General features: G+C 48.2%; 1 protein-coding gene across 1 annotated transcript in view; it reads left to right on the top strand.

Moving 5' to 3' along the window:
* Positions 1-6,546: 6,546 nt before the first annotated feature.
* Positions 6,547-22,263, top strand: part of LOC135195212 (3'-5' exoribonuclease 1-like) — a 156,016-nt gene continuing 140,299 nt past the window's right edge. Inside the window, exon 1 of the mRNA XM_064221494.1 lies at positions 6,547-6,706. The gene's annotated coding sequence lies outside the window, so the exon portion shown is untranslated. The remainder of the gene's footprint in view (positions 6,707-22,263) is intronic.

Here is a 22,263-nt window from a genome sequence, read left to right as displayed (position 1 = left end):
TTATAATAACTAATGAAAACAAGTTTGGAATAAAAGAATGGATCGTTGTGCTTCTCATCTATTAAACTGAAGAACTGATGCTGAATTCATATGCCAATAAAGCTGATAGAAATCCGTAGAGATGTGCAGTGTATGCAGTATAAGACGATCTGTACGGCTGACAAATGTGGAGATATGTAGAAAGAGAGGGAAATGGATTAACATAAGTGAGGGTTGATCAGTGTTTTCAAACAGCCTGGTCAGACGAAAAGAACTGAGAATCTAGGTGCAGAAAAGAATGTGTGTTGGGTGAGAGGAGGACAGGAAGACAGAAAAGAAAGGATAGACTTATCATGACAGAAGCAATGGAAAGTTCAGATCCCAACATCCCAGAAGAGAGTAAATGAAAGGCAAAGATGAATAGCAATTTGTGTACAGAGGGTTCGATGCACTATTCTTTTGTGCTTTACGTTCATTAATTATTCAACAATTTAAGACTTTCTCATTTGTAAACTTCCAGGTTTTATATTTTTCTTTTTCAGTTGTTACTTACTTTCATCCTGAACCAAATCGTCATTGATATTATTCAATGACGGATTCTTTATTTATCATCATTATTAATATTTTCACATTTTTTCTCTTACTTGCTGTATTTTCTTTCTGGCGTTAAAGTCCGTGGGCAAAGGGAGAAGCAACAAGAAAAGCGGAAGAAGAAGAGCTTATCTATAAGAGAGAAGAAAGCAGCTTTAAAAAAGAAAAATGAAAGAAATGTGTCAAAAAAGAATGGAACATCATGAAACCGGGTAAGTGGCTTGGAACCTTTAAACCCTTTATAGGAGAGTGGGAAACATCTTATTGTAAAATATTAGAAAAGTAGAGACCATCTTGGCAAATCGAAGAATCGGACATCTCAGGGTAAACTCTTCTTTGCATAAATGTAAAATGATTGATTCGCCTCTATGTAGTCATTGTAATTGTAACATAATAGAAGATATCCAACTTGTCATGCTAAATTGTAGAAAATTTACCGAAGAAAGGAATACGTTGGCAGAAAAATTGACATCAATGAAAGCAAACTTTATAACTCAGTAACTTAATAGGAATACATAAAGATAAAGAAGTTCAGAAGAAAGTTACAAAGTACTTCATAACATTTTTAGGAACAACTAACCTACTAAACAAGTCATATCCATATTAAAATATCAAAACAGCCACTTTAGGCTAACTATAGTTAAATTTAGCTACTAAACAAACAGAAGTTTGTAGATGTAAGGCGACTACATTTACCAGCGATGTTTGAGACAGGATAACATAAAATCATAGGAGGTTATTTTGTAGCTATTGGAGTAAAGTGTTTAGTATAAAAATTATAAACAATGTCAATGAAGAGGGAGCATGGATATTGTTAATTTGTTAGAACGAATTTGGAATGAGCCCCATGTGATTTGGATAACTTCATCATTCATGCCATACCTTAACTGCTAACACTTATACGATATTAACAAACGAATATTCCTCCACAAATAAAAGTTAGCATGACTAATCTTTGTATTTCTGATATGATTTTGCAAGGGAACACAATGGCTCCAGAAAAAGAAGCCAGATCTCCTACTAAAATAAAGGAGAAGAAGAAGAAGAAAAAGAAATTTCATGTTTCAGTAGAGGATATGGCAGGCGCAGGAGAGATTGATAAGTGAATACATTATTAGAGAAAAAATGAAGGAAGATGACGTCAGAATAAAGGAGACAACAGCTGAAATAAAATCCAAAGAGGGAGTAAACGGAGCAGCCTTTCGGGACTACAAGAAAAACCTCGACGGCACCAAACCAAACAATGTGGTGGCAGTAAGCAGCAAGGAAGGGAAAAGTAATAGAAAATGTTGAAGAAATTAAAAGAGAATATGAACAATATTATAAAGATCTATTCTTATTAGATAAACCTAAAGATGAAATTAGGAGGGTAGCAGATGAAATTAACCTCCAGTACCAGAAATGGATGTCCATAAGTAGGACAGGAAAAACTGAAAAATCCAAAAGTCAAGTATTCAAGAAGTGGAAAAAGCAGCAAGGAACCTAAAGAATAAATCCACCCCAGACAGTCAAGGTTTAAATATATAATTATAAAAAGTATGGGTACAGAAATAATTGAAAGTCTAACACTCTTAATTGGAGACATTGAAGAAGAGTTAAACACTCCGGATGAATGGGAGAAAATGGAAATATTGTCACTGCATAAAAAGGAAGCAAATTAGAATTAGAAAACAAGAGAGGGATATTCATTACAAGTAACATAAGCAAGGTATTTGAAAAAGTGAGGATGGAAATAACGAAGGATGAGTTAAACTCTGCAGAAGATACGCCGGTTCCAATGTGGTGGCATAGAGGGAAGATCCACAGTTGATCACCTGCTAATCCTGAATACAGTGACTGACTACAACTCAGTGTTGGGAGCCCCAACGTACATATGGTTTGGGGATGCGTATAAATGCTTTGATAAACTAGATCTGAAGGATTGCATCAAAGATATAGGAAAAATGATAGGGTGGAAAGATGCATGGTTGATAAGAAAATGAATGAAAACGGCAAAGCAGTCAGTAGTAGTAGTAGTAGTAGTAGTAGTAGTAGTAGTAGTAGTAGTAGTAGTAGTAGTAGTAGTAGTAGTAGTAGTAGTAGTAGTAGTAGTGGGTGGGATATGCCTTTGAAACGGCTCCCTTGCTTCTTTTATTCCTCCTTTGTTTGTGTTTGTTTGAGTTTCTTCTCTCTAAAATACCACATTTCTTTTATAAAATCTTTCCTATTCTCCACTTCTTCCCTCATTAGAACTACCAATAAGATTATATTTGCTACTAATTCCTCTTTATTTTCTTGATATGGTTGCTGCATAAAGCTATATCTATTTCTAATTTCATTGTATGCTGGACAGTAAAGTAAGAAATGTTCTAAATTTTCATTTTGTTCCTCACAGTATAAACATTTTGTATCTTCTCCTTTTATCCTATTTCTGTCATTTAATCCTAGTATACCTAGTCTGGCCCTACTGATCAGCATGGTTTTTTCAGTGTTGTCATACCAGATTTCTTCTTTTATGTTTTCTTTATATTTTCTGTAGATTCTTAACGTTGACTTTTCATTCATTTCTTTCTGCCATGTTTTTCTGTCCCAATTGTTTATTATTTCCCTTAACTGCTTGTCTTTAACTGCTTCAATTTTACTTAAGTTTATGTTTAGTTCTTTCATATACTCTTTTACTTGCATTATCCAGGGTTTTTTTTTTGTTTTCATACTGATCTATGGTTATCATAAGATGCCCTGCGGTTGCTTGGTTGGTTATGGGTAGAGGCAATGCCTTTGCAACGGCGCCTCTTAATCTTGAGGGTTTTTTTATTTGTTGAGCTCTTTCATTTTTTCTCTCTTTTTTTCCACATGTATATGGTTTCTTTTCTTATTTCATTATTACCTGAAGTCCAATTGCTTTAACACGTTCTTCTCTATAAGTACAACAATATAGGAGGAAATGAAATATGTCTTCTACTGTATTATGACAAAAAGGACAACAGATGTTTTCATTCTGGTGCCTTTTTGCTATATTTAAATTTAGAGAGTTGGTTCTGGCTCTGAAGAGAAGTATGGAACCAGTAGAATTATCATTAATTTCTTCATCTTTTTCTGCGGTAGAAACTACCAGTAATTGACATAACAGAAAATGTGAGGCAAGGCACAATTTACGGCCCAAAGCTATGCAGCATAGTGGCTGACAGAGTGAATGATTTAAGCAGGAAGAACGTAACACTAATAAAAAAAATATAGCAATAGAGTCCCTAATATTTGTTGATGACATAATGTTCCCCATCATCAGGAAAGAAGGAATAGATATAGCAATTGGCAACTGCCGTAGCCTAGAGCAGCTTAAAAAATTTACATTTAATACAAAGCCGAGTAAGTCAGCAGTGCTAGTAATAGACAAAAAAACAAAGAAAACAGATGTCGAAATAAGAACAGAACTTAAAAATTCTCCAATTAGTAGCGTGGAAGAATATAAGTACTTACGAGAATGGTACTACTCTAAATGACTCATAGGAAGCAAGTATTAAAACGAGAAATCAAAAGGTTGAGCAACTACAAGAAAAATCAGAAAATACGGGGACGTTAAAATAGTAGGAAATATGGCACCAGAGGTAAGGGAAAATATCTGTGAAACAGTAGTTGTACCAACCTTATTTGCCAACATAGAGACATGAAGTAACGTAACGGAAAACGAGTTAAACGCTCTAGAGAAAACGCGATACAGGATCCTCCGAGGAATGTATGACCCTAAGGGCACGCCGTATTTGGGGAATTATAGCGGAGTCCGGCATATGGCCAGTAGCCAACAGAATTGATTATAAGAAAATAATGCTTTTCCACAACATCATAAATTCGGAGGAGAAAATATTAATAAAAGAAATAGTAGAAGATCAATTAAGAGCCCCCTATGGGCAATGTTGGACAAAAAGTGGAGATTAATGGAATAAGAGAATATCCCAAAACAGCACTAAAGAGGAAATAAAGATAAGAATTAATCAAGATATCCAAGAGACTTTGAGAGAAAAGAGGAAAAGAAATGAAGAAGCTGAGATTCATAGGTAACTTCGAGGAAAACAAGTACAGAAGGGAACTGGAGACAAAGGCTGCCTGTATCATAAAATTCATAATGAATGCCACACTGAATGCTGAACTTAAAGGCTAACTTCCGGGGCAATTTGACGAGGTCTGTGCATTATGCAGTGGAGGAGGACACCACCGAACATTTATTCATGGGTAAATCGTTACAAAAATCAGACCAGGACATAAATTTAGGGACACTGATATCCCCAAACAGAAAACTAGGAGAATATATAAGGATGGCCCTCAAAATTAAGAATGTTCCTAAACTGGAAAGCGATGGATGTCAAAGCTAAGTAGCACGGCTCTGCCTCAGTTATAAAAAAGAAGAAATGAGAGGGAGTTGGGTTAAATATTGGATTGTATGTGAAGGTGAATCGAGCTTTTAATAGGATTGTAGTACTTGGGTGGTTACATTATAATAATAATAATAAAAAAAGAGTTGGTTAATTTCTCTGGATATTAAGAGATAAGAGTACAATCCTGTTTCCTCTTGATTCAGAGATACATACATTATTGAATCAGTTGTGTGACAGGGAAAAGCAAATGCAGATTCATCTGTGTTGGAGGAGACATTGAGTCACTATAATGAGAAGCCTTAATGAACTAGAGTGCCAAGTGAAAAAGTATGATTAGGAGGTACAGGCGGCCCTCGCTTAGCAGCAGGGGTTCAGTTCCTGGTTGCTGACGCTGAGCAATTTTCGACGCCTAGCGATTTTAAAGTCTACGGCCGCCGCACATCTTCTTTCGGAGTACTAGACCAGTTAACAGCGCCATAATCCTGCAATGGCGCAATAAGTAAAATTATATTTATGCAGTATAGTACTATAGAATTTACTATACATTTGCACTGTACAGTACATTATAGTATTACAAATACTGCTAAGTGAAAAAAGCTTACCTTTAATACTTTGGGTGTCTAGAGTATGTAAAGATATAATAAGGTTTTTATACAGATATTCGACCCGAAGGTCTCGAACAGTGTGCTCCGAAAAGCTTTGGTTTTGACCATAATGGACTAGATCAGTTATTCCCCCTACAGGACATCTTACTAGTTTTTTAGCTGAATCAGGACACAGTACCACCCCAGAAGCAACCCATAACAGTCGACTAACACTGGGTCCTTAATTCTACTGCTAGGTGGACAGAGGCTTTGGGTGTGAAGAAACGAGCCCATCCGTTTCTCCCCGCCGGGGACTCGAACCCCAGATTTCCCGGTTGTGAGCCGAGTGCGTTAACCAATACGCTACGAGGTCTGCACCAGGGGTCCTCTGTGACAAGAAGGTCCCTCTGAAATTGAAAGGAATGTTTCATAGGACGGTGGTCAGACCAGCAATGTTATATGGAACAGAAACAGCAAGTATGAGGAAAACAGAGAAGAAGATGGATGTAGCAGAAATGAGAATGTTGAGATGGATGTCGGGAGTAACAAGGGAAGATAGGATTAGAAAGGAGTATATAAGAGGATCGACAAAGGTAGTTGAAATATCGAAGAAAATACAGAAAGGAAGGCTTCGATGGTATGGACACCTGCTACGAAGGGAGGAACGTCATGTTGGAAGACATATGAGGGAAGACCAAGAAAGAGATGGCGTGATTGTGTAGGGGAAGATGTGGTATTGAAAGGTATAAATAAGAACGAGGCACAGGGCAGAAATCGATGGAGACGACTCATTTACATTGGCGACCCCACATAAAAATGGGTTTAAGCTAGGAAGAAGAAGAAGATGGGATTGTATCTAATTTAAAAATATCTGTAATTTTTCGAGGTTAATTTTGTTGCAAAAAGTGATAACAGAGATGAATTAAAATAAACACTTGGAAGTAACATAAAGTAAAGTTAAACTGAATAATGAGTAAAGTAAACAATTAAGGAAATAAAGCTTTGCACCTCATAAACAGTGTAATAGGTGTGCCCGCAACTGTGTTTGTGCCTTTGTGAAGTGATCGCTTAAGAACCAGCAACACACACACGGTCTTTGTATGTTGTTGATATCCAAATTTTTGTGGAGGTAAAAGTAATGTCACGTTGTGACTGGAAGAACCACGAAAACAAGCAGAAATAAAATTTCACCTTAGATTAGAGGTAGGCCTTAACTTAAATTCGTTTACTACTATAGGCAGGTAAACAATAAGGGTAAACCCATTCAATGCTTAGCTACCTATACTAACTAGGTACCTAGGTATACCTAAGTGATCTTTGTTTTAGCCTGTCGGGTTCACCCATCAACCTAGGCCTATATAGCTTACCTACCTATAGGTATGTCCTAGGCTAAGGTTATTAGGCTAGGCCTAGTAAATATTTAATGGTACGGTACTCTGCAACCTCTAAAGCTGGTGAATTAGGGTTGTATAGGCTAATTATGTTAACCCGCTTTCCCTCTCCTACGCAGATATCTCCACTGTTAGGCCTATAGGTAGGTTAGGTACTGGTACTCCCCACCCCCAATACTAAGCCTAAGGCTAGGTACTAGCAACCTACCTAGTAAATGTTGATAAAGAGGAACCACCCTCAAAGAGACATGAAACGTATTTTCCCAGGTACCTAGTACTAATTTTGACTTGTTTTGCATGAATTTCACTTTCATTTCTGTTGGAAATGAACGATTTTGAAGATAACCTCCCTATAGGGGCATCTAGTAAACTGTTAAAAGCCTTAGGAGTATTTCTACAGAAGCAGTCTGCGTGGACGGCAAGGAACGTAACCGCGGACACAACATCCACTAGGGATTGGGGCGTCCAATTTTTTTCGCAGTGTTTAGTACTGGCCCCTTGGGGGTGTTAATTGCAGTCGTCCAAATAAATAACTTAAAATTCTTGTTCAGTAGGTAAAACCGCAACTGCCATAGTCTAGGCCGCAGCGGATAGGCAAGTACCCTAGATCTACCACCTTTGCCTATGGGAAAAATCGACATTAGGGTAAAATACCAAATGGCCACCTCTACCATAGTGCGACCACCTACCCGAAAATTGGGAATTTTGGCGTTAATTTGTGACTTGGGTAAAAAAAACTATAGATCTAGGGTACTCATCCGCGGCAGCCTAGACTATGGCAGTTGCAGTTTTTCTATGCAGTTTTACCTACTGAACAAGAATTTTAAGTAATATTTATTTGAACGACTGTAATTAACCCACCAGGGGCCAGTACTAAACACAGCGAAATACATTGGACGGCCCCCACTCCCTAGTGGATGTCGTATCCGCGGTTACGTTCCTTGCAGTCCGTGCGGACTGCTTCTGTAGAAATACCAAAAAAACTTTACTTCAAGAGGAAAGTAGAGGTCTTGAGGTGTTGCTTCGATGGACGCTGGCTCTTGACTAATGTCTATCTTGGGTTACAGGATGTTAAAGTATATATACTTTTTTGCAAGGTGGTTGCTCAACAATAGAGGCCAGCCATTTGGTAATTTACCCTATAAGGGACATCAAGCTGTTAAAGCTGTAGGTAGATAGGTATGGGGAAAATTCAACATAGCTAGCCGATTGAAGACATTATGGGAAAAATAGCTAGAGGTCTCAAGGTGTTGTTTTGATGGACGCTTGCTTGTGACTCATTTTTATCCTGGGTGACAAGACGTATTGAAGTACTTTTTGTGGAAGGGGGCTGAAGAACGGGTGAGGTGGCCGCCAGGGGGCCATTTGGTCGTTTACCCTAGGTAAGAGTCCAATAGTATCAATAGAAATAGAATGGGTAGGTAGATCTAGCTAATAGGTAAAAACCGCATGGTACAGGGGTGGACCATGTACGATCAATGTGTACAACCCCAAGAAAAGTACATTGTAACGCGTCCTGACACCGGAGTAGAGGTCTTTAGCTCCGTTTCTCACTAACAACAAGTCGCGTCTGATGCCCATCTCCGATGTCAGGACGCGTTATAATGTACTTTTTTTGGGGTTGTACACATTGATCGTACATGGTCCACCCCATGTACCATGCGGTTTTTTACCCCAATTCCATGGCGGATATTTCTGGGGAATTTGCAGTTTCCTATAGTATTTCAGTTGCTTATTAACAATTTACTGTTGGTTTTTGGGGTCGACTGTAATTAACCTGTAATTTACCGTAAAACTCTATCCTACGGTAAGGGGAACCCATTGGGAAAGCGGGATTTTCGATGGGGGAGAACACAGAGAGAATTATTACCCCAGAACTCTTAAACTACCAGTAAGGGGGACTGATGGGAAAGCAGGGTTACGGGTGGGGTAAATCACCTGGGAGAAGGTTGTAGCGTGTTATTGTGTTATTTCTTGTTCTATATGACGTTTGTAACACGAAATACAAGGGAAAATAGACTAACGAATAAACCGAGAATGTAGCCATTTCACAGTCAAATTTCAGCTACTACTACAATACCGAATGCTACAGCGCTTGCACCATGTTGTAGGGGAGCTTTTGATTCACACACCGACTTCTAAGTGAGGCAAATAGTGGGGTGGGTTTTTTTTGGGGGGATAGACCAATGAACATCCAACCAATCATGTTACAATCTTTAAAATTGTGGATAAAGCGTAAAGTATCATTTCTGCCACCCCCTGGAACATTGCTGACCTCCTGTAACCCCTGTGGCAAGCACATGCAGCCCATTATTTCCTTCTTGTCAGTACAAATTTTCATGCCAAGAATCTTCAAAATTGCAGATAAGGCACCACTCCTTCAGCCTATCACACAGGCCTGGTCACCCACCCAGTACATTGAAGCCAATTCGTTTTTTACATTAGTTAACTATGAGTTGTGGTCCAGTCAACACCGCAGTCTTTTTATTCTTAAAGTGGCTTAATTTTCCCTGTTAAATGTGATTACTGGTGTATTAATTAACTTGATTTTAGTTTATATCATTGCAATAATTACATAAGAATATTTGCATTAAACCGTGTTACGCAATTTTCATTGAGAACATTGGGTTTGTTCCGACACGGCATACAAACCTGAGGTCCTTTTACAATAGGAAGGTACTAGCGGCAGCTGGATAGGTCGTAAGCTTTCGAACAAGGGGTTCGGTAGTTAACTGCTTGTCCGACAGGCGCGCGCTGCCGCGACTGGGAGGTAAACAAATCACTTTTGCTTTCGGCCTCACAGCGAGTGGACGTTTTTGGGTTTCGCACCCGCTCCCTCTGCCCGCTTCTCGTCGTGTTTTGCTTTCTTGAGTATTTGGTTGTGTTGTGTATGAAAGAGTTCATTGTAAGTACAATCATTCTCTCTTTTCATATTAATTCAACTAAATTTGATAATGATGGAATCTCCTCGCCTCGCTACCCCACGGAGACTATGCCCGGGTACCGAAGGGCGTAAATGCGGGAAGTTCCGCTCTTTCCCGGAGATAGACCCTCATATTTTGTGTGCTCGGTGTCGGGGGCGCGAATGCACCCGAGCCGAGCCTTGTGATGTTTGTAATGATTGGTCGGAGGCGCAGTGGACTTTGTATGAGGGCAGGAAGAAGCGAAGGCCTGCAAAGGAGTCGTCGGAAAGCTCTCCCGCGACTCCTTTGGTGGGGACGGGACACTTCGTCTTCTTTCCTGCCGCCCGCTCAACTTCCATGTCTCGCGCCTTCCCCTTCGGGGGGGGTGTCTAGGTCCTTCTCTTCTCCTGACTTGTCGAGTGTGGAGGAGGGCGCTAGATACCCTGACGTCCAGTTGTACTCTGGGTCCTCTATCCGTTCGTCTTCGCGCGAGCGGGTAGAGGATCCCCCTAATCACCCGACTTTTGCCTCCTCAGGTGCGGTTGCCGCGAAGGATGACCTCGGACAGGTGTGGGTCAGCGTTGGGTTGCAGGGCGTGCCGAGTGTCCAGGGGCCTGCTCTACCATCTCGCTGGCGCTGTGGCGGTCACCCATGCAACGGTCACGACCACCACCACGACCCTTACAACACCCGGCTACGCTTCACCTCCTCACCTGGTGTACACCCAGCACGCGGTCTCTGTGACACCCACTACATCGGTGCAGGGGCCAGTCGCCGTAACTCGGGGGAGTGTGATGCCGCCACTGGGTTTGCCGTGCTGCCGCGACCGGACTTCGTGTGCCCGAAGAGCTCGCCCTGGACCTCCCACCGGTACCTAGGATGTCTGTTGCCGCTGGTCCGCCCATCTGGACCGCCTACACAGTCTGCCGTACCTGCCGTGACCACTGCTGCCGTTCCTGTACCTGCTCCTGCTGTCTCTTCTGCCGTTCCTGTGATGCCTGCACCCTGCTGATTGTTGTTTCCTGTTCCTGGCGCCGCTGCTCCCGATGCTGATCTGTTCGGACAGGTGCGTCCGGGCCCTGTTGCTTCGGCAACAGCAGCCCCGGCTCCGTCCTGGATGACAGATCTGACGTCGGTCCTGAGAAGGTTGATGAAGAAGAAGAAGAAGAGGAGGAAGGTGTCGTCGTCGTCTTCATCGTCTTCTTTTCGTCGTCGTCGTCGTCTGCCGCCTCTTCCCCTTCTTCTTCTAAGGCTCCCCCGCCGAAGAAGAAGAAGGTCGCCTCCCCCCCCCCTAAGAAGTCTCCTTCGGGAACTTCTAAGGGCCCGTCTCGCTCTGGTGAGACGGGGGGTTCTTCCGCTGGTCACCCTGCTCCTTCGGGGCAGGACCCGTCTCTTCTTTCCGCAAGGAAGAAGACTACGGGGACCAGAGGAGTGCCGGCTAACACCGGCACTTCCTCACCTGCTGTCAGTGGTTCGGCCACAGCAGCAGGGTCCGTTCTCGGCCGCCTCGTTCGCAGAGAGGTACCGAGTGTAACGGTCGCCTACCAGCGACCGTGCAGCCAGGAACCAGACCTCTGAGTCCGCTCAGCGTCAGGTTCACGGCACGGAGCGGAAGACTGGTGACAGCCGCTCACGCGACTCTCACCAGACCAGCTCTCGCTCTCGCGGCGAGCAGCTGGCTACCCGGGCGGACGTGACGGTCCATGACCGGCCACGGGCTGAGGCTGGGGAAGAGGTCCCCCCGTTCGCCGGCACCAGCCACGGCTGGTACCAGCGAACTGACGCACGGGTACGGCGACCAGCACCAGCTCCTCTGACACACGAGACCGGGGCCGCTGTTCTCGGTCCAGCCGTTCTCCACAGCGAGACGGCTCGACTAGGTCTGCAGCTCGATCGCCACCGCGGGTTGGCGATCGCCTGCAGTCTTCCAAGACCCGCTGGTTCTGCCAGCGAGCGGAGGGAGCGTCAGGTCTTCCTCTCCCATACCTTCAACCTTCCTCGGGTTACACCGGGAGGGGGCGAGGTATTGAGGAGTGATCGTGAGGGGTGCGCCCTTCAGGATCCACCACGTCGTCGTACGTTACCAGCTCGGTTCTCGGACCAGCCAGGTCGTACGCACAGGTGGTTGGAGGAGACCGAGAGGGGTCTGTCGCTGCTCCTCTCCTTGAGGGAGGAGGGTCTAGGGAGGTGCTCCTGTTTGAGGGACTGGACGGTCCGACTCCGCAGACGCAGTCACTCCTGAGATCCAGAGGAACTTTGGCGAGGTTATTGCGCTGATTCGTCAGCACAACGACCTCGCGGAAGGATCGCCGCTCCCACCATCCGAGCCCACGTCCCGGCTCGAGTCGTTTCTGGGGCCCGAAGAGGGAACCCAGACCGACGGTGGGTTTGCCGCGTTCTGAGCTTGCGGACTCAGTGCTGGACCAGGTTGAATCGCTTGTCTCCGGACAAGACGGTTCGCTCAAGTCTGGCAGGTCGAGCAAGCTGCTTCCACCTCCTCTGCTGCGACAGCGGCGTTTTTACGTGCCATCTGAAGACCCGATGCCGCCCAAACAGGTGAACCCGGAGTTAGCCAGGCTAACTCCGGGTGTGTCTCTGCAGCAGCTCCTGTCCGAGAACCTGTGGTTCTCGCAGCAAGAGGCACTCGGCCTGGAATCTACCGCCATGGCAGCTTTCCAGGCCGTCTCCTGGCTAGATCTGTGGTCCCTCACAGTATCTAAGGTCGCAGCCAACTCCGGGGGAATTTCTCCCGAAGATGACTCGGCCTTCAGGAGACTTTGCCAGTCTGGAGGAAGAGCCATCTCCTTCCTTGCCCACCAGACGGTGAACCTGTGGGCCAACCTGGTTCTCCGACTAAGGGACGCTGTTCCACCTTACTCGGGTTTGTTTCCAGGGCGGGCTTGGGCGTGAAGCGGCGTTGGGACTTCGCAACGGACCTTTACGGAGTTCCACGTCTCTTCCCCTTCCCAGGAGAGATGGTGGACGCTGCGGTGGACAGACGGCGCACTGACGCAGTGACCGGCTGGTTCACCAGGCGGTCTCGAAGGCTTCTGGGCCAGCCTCGGACTGCGGCCAAGTCTAAGAGCCTCGGCTAGCGCTTCTCGGTGGCTAAGACGGTAGCTGCGTCGAAGCCCCGGGGAATGACTCTGTCTTCTTCGACTTCTGGCAAGGGGAGCCGTAACCAGCCCTCCTCCCAGCCCTCCTCCTCCCGTGGAGGCTCTGGGAAGAAGTCGAAGAAAGGGGGGAAACGCTAGGGACGGCGTTCCCCCTCACCTGCTGCCGGAAGTGGGGGGGTGCCTGGCCAGCCATTGGGCAACTTGGCAGCGCTACGGCGCCGAGACCTGGATTGTAGATGTCCTTCGGGGGGAGGGTATCTATTACCCTTCGAAATCTCGGCCACCCCTCACCTCCAACCCGGTCCAACAGCAGTCGTACGTTCCAGGGTCATCGAAGGACGTAGCACTGAGGACAGGAGATCAAGACCATGCTGAGCAAGAGAGCTGTAGAAGTCGTCACGGATCAGTCACCGGGCTTTTACAGTCGACTCTTCCTGGTGGAAAAGTCTACGAGAGGCTGGCGCCCGGTGATAGATCTCTCTCCCCTGAACCGGTTTGTTCGCCAGACCCGGTTCACGATGGAGACGGCACGCTCAGTGCTCGACTCCATCAGGGCAGAACGATTTCATGCTTTCAGTGGACTTGAGGAGGGTTTGCGCCCCCGTATTTTCAAATACCCCATTCATCAGTCTCCAGAAAGTACCTCCGCTTCATCCTCGACGGGGAACGGTGTACCAGTTCAGGGCACTTTGCTTCGGTATCTCAACCGCCCCACAGGTGTTCACGCGAGTGTTCACTCTGGTGTCTGCTTGGGCCCATTCGCACGGGATAACGTCTGATGAGGTATCTCGACGATTGGTGAGTCCTGGCGAGCTCCCGCTCGCAGTTGCTACAGGAACAGGGGATCGACTGCTCGAGTTCTGTCGCGATCTGGGGATCGTTGTGAACTTCGAAAAAGTCCGATCTCGAGCCCAAGCAGAGGTGAAGTACCTGGGTATGCTGATCGACACGGTAGCAGGGCGAGTCTTCCCCGCAGACTCGCGGATCAGCAGATTCAGGGAGGCAGCCAACCAGTTCCTGTCTCGGCAGGAACAGGCAGCTCAGCGATGGCAAGTCGTGATCGGCGACACCTGTCGTCACTCGAGAAGGTTAGTCCCTCACGGGCGTCTTCACTGCGGTTCTCTTCAGTGGAGACTAAAGGAGAGTTGGTCACAGGCGACGGATCCCCAAGCTTTCCAGTGTCACTGACACAGGAGGTGAGGCAGGACCTAGCCTGGTGGCCTGGACGACAGGAACCTCTTAAGAGGAGTGCCCCTGCGCACTCCCCCCCCGGACATGCAGCTGTTGCTCAGACCGCATCGAACGAGGGGGTATGGGGGGTGGCGCACACCTGGAGGAGTTGCTGACTTCAGGAGTGGTGGATTGAGAACGACAACCCCCCAAGCACCTTCACATCAATGTACTGTGGAAAACTCAAAAAGGCAAGCGTTTTTCCTCGCTCCCTCCCAAGAGTTTCAGGACCCCGCTTTGATGGGACACTCAGTGGGTGTTGATGTGCGACAACACCACGGTGGTGGCTTACGTCAACAAACAGGGGGACTAGTGTCTCTCCCGTTGTACCAGTTGACTCGGCAGGTGCACGAGTGGGCCGAGGCACACTCAATAGAGCTGTCGGCACGCTACATTCCAGGGAAGAGGAATGAATAGTAGCAGACACGCTCAGCCGTCGGGATCAGGTGATAGGAACCGAATGGTCTCTACACCAGGACGTGGCGGAAAGGCTCTGCGACCTGTGGGGGCGAACCATCGTGGATCTGTTCGCCACCCGTCACAACAGGAAGCTCCAGGTGTTCTTCTCGGCCGTGCCGGACCCATGGGCAGCTGCAGAGGACGCTCTTCAACACCCGTGGGACAACCTCTTCGCCTATGCCTTTCCCCCGTTCAGCCTGATTCGCAAGGTGATCAGTCGAGCACTGGTCACCCCGAATCTCAGGATGATCCTGGTGGCTCCCAAATGGCCACAGGCCATTTGGTATCCGGACCTGCTGGCTCTTCTCGCAGGAGAACCGAGAGAGATTCCCCTTGGCACAACCTTCTCGCCCAGCCACACGTCGAGCGGTACCACCGAGCAGTCCAGTCCCTACGTCTTCACGGCTGGCTGTTATCCACCATCTCGTGCGAACGAGAGGCTTTTCTCGTAGCGCAGCAACAGAGAATGGCTGGAAACGTCCGTCAGTCCTCTGCAGCTGTGTACCAGGGGAAGTGGCCGTCTTCTGTGGTTGGTGTCGTAGACGGGTCTATCTCCTCTCAGAGCCACTCTTCAGCAGGTAGCGGATTTCCTCGTTCTTCGCCGAGAGAAGCTCCTCTCAGTCCCCACAGTCAAAGGATACAGAGCCGCCTTGGCGCTCGTCCTGAAACTGAGGGGATTGGACATCTCGAACTCGTTCGAGATCTCCTTGCTTATGAGGAGCTTCGAAAGGTCTTGCCCACCCAGGGAACTCAGGCCCCCTGCGTGGGATGTGACTCTCGTCCTAGGAGTCTGACTCGAACGCCGTTTCGAGCCACTCCGAGAGTCGTCAGACAGGGATCTGACCCTCAAGACCCTCTTCTTGCTGGCCCTGGCATCGGCGAAGAGAGTAGGGGAACTTCATGGTCTTTCCTATGATGTACGACACTCCAGGGGATGGGGATCTGTGACGCTCGATTTCGTCCCGAACTTCGTTGCGAAGACTCAGAAACCGTCGATCCCTGACGACAGGTTGAGTCATTCACGATTCCCTCCCTATTGGACTCACCGATAATGATCGGATGAGATGCTGCTTTGTCCTGTGAGGGCGCTACGGCGCTATCTGAAGAGAAACTCGACACCTCAGGCCTGAGTGTCGACGCCTCTTCGTTAGCACCGGGGTCACAGAAAGAAGTATCCAAGAACAACTCTTTCATTCTGGACTGCGTGAGGTCATCAGAAGGGCGTATGAGGATGATGGTAGTGACGACATCCGTACGTCCCGGTCCGAGAGCTCACGAAGTCAGAAGTATTGCCCCTCGTTGGCGTTTCGTAAGAACTTCTCCGTGGCGCAGGTCCTGAAGGCAGGGGTCTGGCTAACCAGACTACTTTACGTCTTCTACCTTCGGGATATTGCCCACAGGTCCTTGATACCTTTTCCTTGGGGACCCGTGGTGGCTGCTCAACAAGTTGTGTAGCTAACCCAGACCCTCGCAGGCTGAACAGCATCGAGTCCGGTGTGACTGTGTGGATGGATGTGTGAGTGAGTGAGTGACTGGCTCTCTCTTCCATCTTTTCCTCCTCTACCTGTGGGCAGAGGGCCACGGTCGTCACTACGCTGGATGAGGACGAGATGCAGGAGCTATATGACAGGAGCCCCATCCTATCCCTTTCACTAGGGATAGGAGCAGAATATCCACCACTTCCTTCTACAAGGGGGGGAAAGTGGATGCCTACAAGAGTCAAACCCATGACTTTATATTTGCTCCTGTACAGGAACAAGTTCTTACATTGCTGGTACGAAGAGATACGCATGCCTCTCTCTTAGTACTCGGTCCAGAGGTCTGACCATTGATCCTGCGGTGCACACCCGATCAATCGGACAGAGGCTTGGATCCCTCCCTCGCTCTTACGACCAGGGAGGCTTCCAAGGTTGGGCGAAAATAACACAGTCTGTTCACAAAAGACTCAGATTCCTCCCACCAAGAAGTGAGTCTTCCTATTGTAAAAGGACCGAAGGTTTGTATGCCGTGTCGGAACAAATGACAATTTGTCTAAAATTGCATTTTTCCTAACTATACAAACCTGAGGTCCTTTTACACATAGCCCCACCTCATGCCACCCCTCACTCTGCAGTTTTTGCTTGGGCCAAAAGCAAAAGTGATTTGTTACCTCCCAGTCGCGCGCGCGCGTGCCTGTCGGACAAGCAGTTAACTACCGAACCCCTTGTTGCGAAAGCTTACGACCTATCCAGCTGCCGCTAGTACCTTCCTATTGTAAAAAGGACCTCAGGTTTGTATAGTTAGGAATGCAATTTTGTTTTAGACAAATTGTCATTTTTGTCAACTCCATATGAGTAACAAATGAAGACTCTTATGTTCACTGCTTAAGTTAAGTGCTTTTGTGACATACAGTCATTGTTCAAACCTTGCAATGAGGATAATGTGACAGTCTCTTTCAATTTAGAAAGTACTGTACTTCAGATGTCATTGCTTAAAGGAAGCACAGTCTTGTTATAAATGCTTGCGGGTTTGCGCTGCTTTCAAGCTGCGTTGATATTTCTGTGAGAAATGTACATTACGTGCTGTAACAAACCTTGCAATATTTTGCATTATATGCAAATAAGTCTGGGATTACGGACATGCACATTCAAATGACCTCATCACTTTCTGATGCTGCTGATAGGAAATAATCACAAGTCCTTGATCCATCACCAACTGAAATGTTGTTAGTCTTGCCTTGCGTTTATTTGACTTCCCACAAATGAAGCAATCAGTCTGTACATTAAAATAAGTTTTGTTCATGAAACTTACCTGTCAGATATATATATAGCTGTATTCTCCGACGTCCGACAGAATTTCAAACTCCCGGCACACGCAGTGGGCGGCCAGGTGGTTAGTACCCATTCCCGCCGCTGGGAGGCGGATATCAGGAATCATTCCCATTTTCTATTCAGATTTTTCTCTGTCACGGTCGGTAAACAACTGTTTACAGACCTCCGCCTAGGATTTTGAAACTTCTTGTGCTAACTTGAGTATTCTGATTGACTTTTGGTTTTGGTTTGGCTTGTTGGCTTGGCATACGTGATAGTGGATTTGATTTGGATTTGGCTTTGACTTTTCTTTGATTACGATGTCTGGATCTAGCTCTGCTAGCTTCAGGGTGTGTAAGGTGCATGAATGTAAGGTGAGGTTGCCGAAAGCTTTGGTAGACCCTCATTCAGTGTGCTCGAAATGTCGTAGTCATGTATGTATGTTGAATGATAGATGCGTCGAGTGTGAGCAATTGACTGAAATTGAATGGAAGGCATATGATTCTTACGTGAGAAAGCTTGAGCGTGATAGAATCAGGAGGTCTTCCTCTAGGAGTGCTTCTGTGAATAGAAGTCAAGGTAGAATTGTATCTCCATTAAATCCTCTTGTAGATGTAATTCAAACCTAATCCTGTTGTATTGCCTTCCGAACAATCAGGAAGTGTCTGCAGAAGGAAGCGTATTATTACGATCATGGAGTCGATTCGCGCCTTGGAATCTAAAGTGATTGCTCTACAGTCAAATGTGAATTGTGATAAAAGTGTTAGTGCATCTAGTGTGGTGGAAGGGGGGTCAGATCGGTCCCATAATGCCTCTAGGCCTAGGCCCTGCCGGGACTCCCAGGCCTTAGGGAGAGGGCAAGCCGAAAGCCGAAGGAGGGTTACGGGATCTAATGACCGGTCTGACGTCCCTTCGGCAGAAACTGAGGATGAATCTCAGGCTGCCGGTGTTCGTGCACGGGCACGAATACTTAAAGAGTGCTTCTCTTCTTCCGAGGACTTCCTCTCCTCGCAGAGGTTGGGACGCTCGGAAGACTCTCACGGGGGGAGAGCGGCAGGGGCGCAAGTGTCGCACAGGCGGCCGTCGCCCTTGTCGCCTCTTAAGAGAGGTTTCAGAGAGAGGACGCTTCACGTCCTTCTGATCATTACGTAGATTCATCACCTGAAGATTTTGAAGCTTTTCCTTTTCCGCCACAGAAAAGGAACAAGACTTCATCAGGGGAGGACTCTTTCGAGCGTCCAAGTCGCTCTAAGCATGTTCCTGAGTTGAAGGAAAGGGCATCCCCTCGCCCATCTTCCTCGCACAGGATGTCAGTCCTTCCTCCTGATCGAGAACTTTCCCCACCCATCAAGGAAAATGCCTTTGGGAAATGCAGAGACAGTTAGCCTCCTATTTTGAGAGAAAGCAGCAGAAACTAGTCATCGAAGGAAAGATAGGTGGCTGCCTGTTAAGAGGACTGAGCAGTACGGCTCCTCCTATCCGCGTTTTTCGGCCTTGGAGTCTCCTCCTAGTAGCCGACGCATTAGAGAACGTGATTACGTTCCTCATGAAAGGGCGTCTAGGAGAGACGAATTTGACAGAGACGTGAGTTGTCGCACAGGCGGCCGGCGTCTTTGTCAAAAGGCCGAGTTCGCTCAAGGATCCATATCGGAAGTTCAAGCTTTGCATGTTGATGATCACGCTCGGCGTCTTAAGCAACGAAGCGCTTACCAGGACGCTCGAGAAGACGCGCAGAACGCTCGCCAAGACGCTCCAGCTGACGCTGTTCAGGCACGCACGGCGTCCTACACATCAGGACGCTCTGCAGGACGCTTCTCAGAACGCGCGGGGCTTGCATATCGGGACGCTTTCCAGGACGATCAACAGTTGAGTCCGAAGCGTCAGGATGTTTCTCATGTTAAAGTGTCGAAGTCATCGCGATCTTTGAAGGGCGCTGATGACCGAGAGAAGGATTCGTCCAGTGATCGCTGCCCTACTGATGATGACGAACCAAATGCGTCAGCGTCGTCAGACTATAAGACGTTGACGGATTTACTTAAGAAATTGTTCCCAGATAATTTTCAAGCGGCCCGTTCCTGCTCTCCACCTTCACAATTTGCCTCATCGAAGGCCAGGAAGGCCCCTGGCTTCGTTAAGATGGCCACTTCTCGCTCTCTGCGAAGAGAGCGTTTAAAGAGAGTCCAGGATTGGATGGATTCAAGGAAGGTTAAAGGGAAGACTTCGTTTGCACTTCCTCCATCTAGACTGAAAGGGAGAGCTGGGATCTGGTACGAAACAGGAGAAGAAGCAGGATTGAAAGCACCGTCTTCTTCTCAAGGAGATTTCGCCAATTTGGTGGACGCTCCAAGGAGGTCTTATTTGTCATCGGCTAAGGTTTCCTGGACAATGACGGAGACTGATCATCACCTCAAGGGGTTATTTAAGACGCTAGAGGTGTTTAACTTTTTAGATTGGTGCCTCGGGGCTTTGGATGTACAATCGAGGAGTCAAGACTCGCTTTCGCTGGAAGAGCTTTCGAGTGTATTAGCTTGTATGGATGGAGCAGTAAGGGATGGCTCTGATGAGTTAGCATCTCATTTGTTCCGACACGGCATACAAACCGTTCGGTCCTTTTACAATAGGAAGGTACTAGCGGCAGCTGGATAGGTCGTAAGCTTTCGAACAAGGGGTTCGGTTAGTTAGTTAACTTGCTTGTCCGACAGGCGCGCGGCGCGCGCGACTGTGAGGTAAACAAACCACTTTTGCTTTCGGCCTCGCGGTGCATGGACGTGTTGTTCGACGCTCTCTGCCTGCGTTCTCGTCGTTTTGCTTTCTAAGTATTGTTGTAATTGTGTGTGAAAGAGTTTTTGTAAGTACAATTATTCTCTTTTTTCATATTAATTGCTGCTCAATTAGTAATTATGATGGAATCTCCTCGCCTCGCTACCCCACGGAGACTTTGCCCGGGTATCGAAGGGGCGTAAATGCGGGAAGTTTAGATCGTTCCGGAGATTGACCCTCATATTTTATGTGCTCGGTGTGGGGCGGGCGCGAATGCACCCGAGCCGAGCCCTGTGATGTGTGTAATGATTGGTCGGAGGCGCAGTGGACTTTGTATGAGGGCAGGAAGAAACGAAGGCCTGCAAAGGAGTCGTCGGAAAGCTCTCCCGTGACTCCTTTGGTGACGGACACTTCGTCTTCCTTTGCCGCCGCCCCGCTCAACTTCCATGTCTCGCGCCTTCCCCTTCGGGGGGGGTGTCTAGGTCCTTCTCTTCCTGACTTGTCGAGTGTGGAGGAGGGGCGCTAGATACCCTGACGTCCAGTTGTACTCTGGGTCCTCTATCCGTTCGTCTTCGGGCGAGCGGGTAGAGGATCCCCCTAATCACCCGACTTTTGCCTCCTCAGGAGGTGCGGTTGCCGCGAAGGACGACCTCGGACAGGTGTGGGCATCGTTGGGGTGCAGGGCGTGCCGAGTGTCCAGGGGCTGCTCTACCATCTCGCTGGCGCCGTGGCGGTCACCCATGCAACGGTCTCGACCACCACCACGACCCTTACAACACCCGGCTACGCTTCACCTCCTCACCTGGTGTACACCCAGCACGCGGTCTCTGTGACACCCACTACATCGGTGCAGGGGCCAGTCGCCGTAACTCGGGGGAGTGTGATGCCGCCACCTGGGTTTGCCGTGCTGCCGCGACCGGACTTCGTGTGTCCGAAGAGCTCGCCCCTGGACCTCCACGGTACCTAGGATGTCTGTGCCGCTGGTTCGACCACCTGTACCAATCACCACAGTCTGCCGTACCTGCCGTGACCACCGCTGCTGTACCTGTACCTGCTCCTGCTGTCTCGTCTGCCGTTCCTGTGATGCTCGCACCTGCTGATGGTTGTTCCTGTTCCTGGCGCCGCTGCTCCCGATGCTGGTTCTGTTCGGACAGGTACGTCCGGGCCCTGTTGCTTCGGCAACAGCAGCCCCGGCTCCGTCCTGGATGACAGATCTGACGTCGGTCCTGAGGAGGTTGACGAAGAGGAAGAAGAAGAGGAGGAAGGTGTCGTCGTCGTCTTCATCGTCTTCTTCGTCGTCGTCGTCGTCTGCCGCCTCTTCCCCTTCTTCTTCTAAGGCTCCCCCGCCGAAGAAGAAGAAGGTCGCCTCCCCCCCCCCTAAGAAGTCTCCTTCGGGAACTTCTAAGGGCCCGTCTCGCTCTGGTGAGACGGGGGGTTCTTCCGCTGGTCGCCCTGCTCCTTCGGGAGCAGGACCCGTCTCTTCTCCCGCAAGGAAGAAGACTACGGGGACCAGAGGGGTGCCGGCTAACACCGGCACTTCCTCACCTGCTGTCAGTGGTTCGGCCACAGCAGCAGGGTCCGGCTCGGCCACTCGTTCGCGGGAGGTGGACCGAGTGTACGGTCGCATACCAGACGACCGTGCAGCCAGGAACCAGACCTCTGAGTCCGCTCAGCGTCAGGTTGTTCACGGCACGGAGCGGAAGACTGGTGACAGCCGCTCACGCGACTCTCACAGGCCAGCTCTCGCTCTCGCGGCGAGCAGCTGGCTACCCGGGCGGACGTGACGGTCCATGACCGGCCACGGGCTGAGGCTGGGAAGAGGTCCCCCCGTTCGCCGGCACCAGCCACGGCTGGGACCAGCGAACTGACGCACCGTGAGGATACGCACCGATCTCACCGTGACAGTGGAGCTCGCCGGTCGCCTGACCGTCGCTCTCACAGAGAGCGATCGGGTACGGCGACCAGCACTAGCTCCTCTGACACAGACGACCGGGGACCGCTGTTCTCGGTCCAGCCGTTCTCCACAGCGAGACGGCTCGACTAGGTCTGCAGCTCGATCGCCACCTCGTGTTGGCGATCGCCTGCAGTCCTCCAAGCCCGCTGGTTCTACCA

The sequence above is a fragment of the Macrobrachium nipponense genome, chromosome 20 (genome assembly GCF_015104395.2).
Source record: "Macrobrachium nipponense isolate FS-2020 chromosome 20, ASM1510439v2, whole genome shotgun sequence".
NCBI classification, from domain to species: Eukaryota; Metazoa; Arthropoda; class Malacostraca; order Decapoda; family Palaemonidae; genus Macrobrachium; species Macrobrachium nipponense.
This window is presented reverse-complemented; position numbering and strand designations above follow the sequence as displayed.